The sequence below is a fragment of the Cornus florida genome, unplaced genomic scaffold, assembly GCF_030987335.1.
Source record: "Cornus florida cultivar Cherokee Brave unplaced genomic scaffold, ASM3098733v1 CherokeeBrave_3.0.0_Hap2_Chr08, whole genome shotgun sequence".
NCBI classification, from domain to species: Eukaryota; Viridiplantae; Streptophyta; class Magnoliopsida; order Cornales; family Cornaceae; genus Cornus; species Cornus florida.
Window position 1 is genome coordinate 10,210,730 of NW_026775578.1, and position 6,000 is coordinate 10,216,729.

The window sequence follows — 6,000 nt, forward strand, 5'->3', positions numbered from 1 at the left end:
CAACAATTAATATCCAAAACCATAATCCAGTTCAAAACCATAATCCAGTTAATTGCAGAATAGTGTAAAATATCTTAGCAATTAATTCCAATTCTTTATTCATGTAATTGCAGAAAAGAATTAATGTTTCAACAATTTAAAATCCAGAGCATGAACAGGTCCACCCTGTTAAATAAAAGATTCTACTGTGCATCTAAAAACAAGAATTAGAAACATGCTATAACTCATTAAATTGCCAAATTAAAACTAAGTAATTAATTTCCTTCCAACAGTTAATAGCATGCAAAGTTATTAAATTTTACACTGTCCATTCCATTAATACAATGGGGTAACTTATGAAATTAGAGGTCTTAATAACATCAAAGATAAATATTTAATCCCTTTGTGAAGTCTTGAAACCAATCGGAATGGTCGGAACGCTCAAATAGTGTCAAACAGTACGTCGAAAAAAATTCCAGAATATACAAAAATGAGAGAGCCTACTCCATGAACTTGGGAGCAGGCTCCCTGATGCATGGAGCCGGCTCTAAGGGTGTGGGAGCAGGCTCCCACTTCTATGGAGCCGGCTCTCTCCCCTTCTGAGAGCCTGTGGTCCAATCCTCCTCCATTTCTGACCGTCTACTTCGCCTCCGGCCGCTTCCAACCTTACTGTTCTTCATCTAAACTGAACCTAAGGGTCTTAAATCTTATCTAGTATTATTCCAGACCTTAGTTTATAACAGTAAGACTCAATAACAATGATTAAAATAGTAACAAATTGTTATGCCAAAACAAACGACAAACTCTATACATGCAATAATTAATTCAGATAAAATTCAACACACAACAGATAATCAAATTGACATATATTAAACATGCTAGATTCAATTAACGTCCAATTAATCTCCTAGAGACTATCTAGGTGTACAGAACACAGGCCAACGGGAGAGAGAAAGAAAAAAACTTGCTTGTGATTTCAGTTATGAAATCTCGGCATCGTCTCTAAGTTTCCGGCAATACTGATTACCGTCAAGCCTCCTATTGTTCTGGTTTAATCCACAACAAAACCTCCTTGGTCCTCTCTATTTTCCTCTTTGGTAGCCCTTACGATGCCTCTGTTCTCTCAATTCTCCCTCTGTTATGTCTTTACCTTTACTGTGCCGTGAATAGGGTCTAAAACCCTAGGCAGATGTATGGTATATATTTATAGACAACTATACCTAAGTCCAATTAAACTCTAAACTGAAACTTAATCGGCCCATAGAACAAAACCTATTTTATAAACTATGTCGGCTACTAATTAATAAAACAACGTTAAATAATTAAAACATTTAATTCATTTAAATAAAATAAAATATACAATTAAACCAATACTCAAATTAAACATATAATTTCCTTAAATAAAACAAATAACACAATTCTTTTAAACAAAACAATTCATTTAAATAATTCAACTCAACAAACAAATATCAAACAAACAATTAAATAATTCAAAATGCAACAAAATACTTAATTAAAATACCAAGACTATTCTTTTAAAATTAAGGGTATTACACTTACTCCTTCAATAAGGAAGTAGATTTGCCCGAACTTCATGAGCTGAGGGAGTAGGCTTTTTTAAGCTGAATGAGCTTACCTTTTAAAAAGGGAAGTATATTTTACGAGCTTCACTCAACTCGGCCTTTAAAATGGGAAATATATTTTACGAGCTTCACTCAGCTCGCCCTTGAAAAAGGGAAGTATATTTTACAATCTGATTTCGACCCCTTTTAATAAGGAGGACGACAATTATGAGTTTCATTTAGCTCAGGTCCTTATAGTATGGGGCACTTTTATTTCAACCCTTTTAATACAAGGGACAACGATTATGAGTTTCATTCAGCTCGCCCCTTTAATAAGAAGGTTCATAGTAATTCTAAGCTCGCCCCTTTAATAAAAGGGTTAATAGTAGTTTCAATCTTCGTAAACTCATGCCGTTGGGAGTAAATTATCCATAGCTCATCCCTGGTTTGGATTCCTTTGCAATCACGTGAATTGCAAACTCTCCATAACCCTTCTATGGTTAATATGATACCCTCGGATCTCCGGATGCGGGTTGGCCAGCCCACACCCGATTACCCGAGGATATTAAATCAATTAGCAATAAATGAACACAGAATACAATAATGATAAAAAGGAATAAATGAAAATTGCTGAAAGGAAACTAAAAATAACAATCCAATAACTTTTCAGAATAAATTCTTATTAATAATAAAAAATATTCTCACACAAATCATCCTCTATTTTATACAACTTAGTAATCCATACTATATGGACCCCCGTTCAAAACCAAGATGATGATAAACAAAACTAGGAAGAAAATCCAAAACTAAATGTAAACAGCAATCCTACGCAGTCGGAAGAATGAGTGATCGTTTCTGCTAGGCACGAACAAGCTCTAAGACTGGAACCGTTCGATACCTGAAAAAATAATAGTGGGTCAAGCCCACGAACAAGTTCTATTCTAACTACAATCCAAATAGAGACCCGATACGTAGATACATCCTAGATACCTCAACAATATCTAATTAGTCCATACACAGATATATATCCATACTAAGGGACATTCACTGGACTACAAAGAGGGTCTCAACCTGAATAGAAAGCAACATGCAAAATGAACCTGAGTGGACATGAGTACCTAAGCCTAATAGGGTATACCTCAACCTATCATAGCCAGCTACGCATTCACTGCATATACGCGCCGTAACCATCAATCATGAGACTCAACCTCATATTGTGGTGCTGTAATCATATATATAAACATCCTATCCTATCCATTCCGAAGAAATCTAGCTAGTCATTCAGCTTGTGCAGCTTCTTTGACTTAGCATAGATAGTAAGTAATCCGGTTAGTCATTCAGTTTGTGAAACTTCTTTGACTAAGCATCAAATATAAGTAGGATTTAAATTATAATCCATTCCTTTATTCTAAAGTAGGTAGGACTGAGTATTTTGAACCAGTCTGTCCTTAGTATGCCACCGTCCCATACCGGTGCATACAATCCACAAAATCTATATAATTGATAAAACTAATAAAGCAGTTCACAAATTAAATTCCATAAGAGGTAGGAATTAGCGTTTTGAGCTAAACCATCCCTAGTATGCCACCGTCCCATACCGGTGCATACAAACCATAACATCCATGTAATTAACAGAATTAAATATAATAATTCAGTAATTAAAATCCATAAATAAATCCAGGTAATTAACAGAATATAAGTTAATAATTCCTCAATTCAAATCCAGGTTCACTTCCATGTAATTGACAGAACCTAAGTATTAGTTCAGCAATTTAAGTCCAAAACCATATAAACTACAGAATTATAAACCGCAGTTTAGCAACTAAAGTTCAAAACCATGACCCAGTTACTTGCAGATTAGTGTATAACAACTCCACAATTAAAATCCTAACCTTAATCCATGTAATCGCAAAAACAAATTTAAATCTTTCGGCAATTAAAATTTCAGAATATGCAAAGGTCAAGTCCGATAAATAGATGACCCTACTATGCACCTAAAACAAGATTTAACATCATGCCCTAATCCATTAAATCGCTAAATTAAAATTAGGCGATTAACTCCGTTCCATCCGTAAACAGCATACATAGTTACTTAATTTCCTATTGATCATTCTATTCGCATAACTGTATAAACTATGCAATGAGAGCTTTTAATAACACCTGAATTAAATGTTAAATGGTCGCTGTCCTACCATAAGCTTAAGAGTGTGCATTAAGGCGAGGGCCATGTTTTACATTTATAATTTGCCACTATTACCTTTCACTAAAAATATAGTTAGGGCTAGTAAGGATCGTCCCAAGGGATTGTGAGGGTCGCAAGAGGTTGTGGAATCTAAATTAGGGTTAGTAGGTCGAGTGATCAAAGAATTGTTGGTTGAATTAAGCTAAGATGCAATTTAAACTAAACAATAATGCAATAGAGGTAAAATGAGAGAGAGAGAGATCTTGGGGTTTAGAGATCACCACTAAACATAGCTCCTCTACACCTTTAATGAATGATTAATGAGGGGAAAGGCTTGTATTGTGACAATGGGGTGTGTGTGTGGTTGTTTCAATAAACATAGATAACAAATTAAGTATATATTGTCTAAGCAACATAGTGGATAGCACAACATATCAAATTAAGCCATTAATCCTTTCTTTAAGCTCACAAACAAACACAACACAAAATTAGAGAAATATGCCACTTGCTTTCATGAGCATGGAACATCAAACAACAAGCATGGATTGTCCTCCCATTTAACATCTAGCTACCACTACACTACAACTAAGCTAATTACATGAAAGTAAGCTAATTAAACTAAGGGAGAGGCATAATCCATCAAGAAATAAGCATGAACCATCAAATAAACCACAAGGACATTACATAAAGCACTATGTCATGACAATCCCTAGATCTATAGCATTAATACACATAGACATGCATCAATAACACAAGAAATAGAGGCAAACACATGAACATCTATTCTAGCATGCATAGACATATGGATAAAATGAAATGATCAATTGGAAGCATTAAACCATACAAATCATTGAATAAATAAGATCTATATATATAAACATGTCAAAACAAGTGTCACAATACAAATCCCCTCAAGAATACATAAATCAAGATATAGAAAGCATGCTTAGGGCTAGCTCTAGCCCTAAGAGGATGTTTAGCCACTCATGGATGGTGTCCTCCAACCCTCAAGGGCTAACTCCATGGTAGAGATTTGCTCCTTGGTTAATGAAGAGTCTCCAATGGTGTCTCTAGCCTCCTCCTCCTCCTCTTTTCTTCCTCCCTAAAAGTTCTACAAAGTATGATATGATATATTGTGTAAAAGTAATCCTTATCCTTATATAGGTAGGTCAAATGACACCTAAAATAAGCTGGGGTCGTACAATAAATATTCTCTAATGATTGGATAAAGGACAACTTTTGTGAGCTGGAAATTTAACTTTTTCGCACTGGAGGAAGTTCGATCGATCGAACCTTGGACTTAGATCGAACGAACATGCTGAGATTTATCGAACTTAGGCTGGATCGATCCTCAATGGTGGCACCTTTTTGGATAAAAACAAATCTGAGATATTTTGAAGATATTTTTGGGAAAAGGACAAAAGCGGTTGGTAGGGTGGTACAACTGGATAAGATCTGGCATCTGGATAAGGACAAGAAGGTTCGATCGATTGAAGAATGATGTTGGATCGATCGAACATTTGGGATCTCTGAAAATGTCATCATGGCTTGGATCTATCTTGATGTGCTGAGATCGATGGAAGTTCGATCGATTGAAGACTAATGTTGGATCGATCGAAGATGCTGAAATTCCACCTTTGCTTCCTTTTTGCTCCACTTTGCTCCTTTCTTTGATTCATCCCATAATTGCTTCATTTATGCTCTTATTTGGCTGAGTTAGCTTATTTAGGGGATAAATACCTGAAAATGGAAATAACACGAAATCAATCTAAGGCTTTAAATATGCACTTTTCAGCGCTCATCACACCCCCAAACTTAAATATTGCTAGTCTCTAGCAATAAACTAGAAAGTAAATGAATGAAATGAACAACTGTACAAGTATGAATCTAGAAAATAATAAATGGATAACGCCACTTTCTTAGGGAAAACGATTGTATTTAGCATATGCAACAAGCCTTTTAAACCCCTAGGTTACCCCTAGTGGACGAGTGAAGTCTCGTGAGGGTTTCCAGAAATGATACCCACAAACATTAAGCTCATTATCACAAAAGAGGCACTAATACTGCAAACAAGCATTGGGAGAAAACTACCTCAAGTATGCAATGTTTTAAATATTTCTAAGCAATCTCTAAAATTTCAACATCAAGTAAGCAAGTATGGTCCTCCACACATCAAGAAAATGATCATACAAATCAAAACAACACTAGAATCCTTTTTGAGTGGACCGGTATCAAGTGTGTTGCTATCTAAGCCAACTAAAGAAATGAGCACATCCT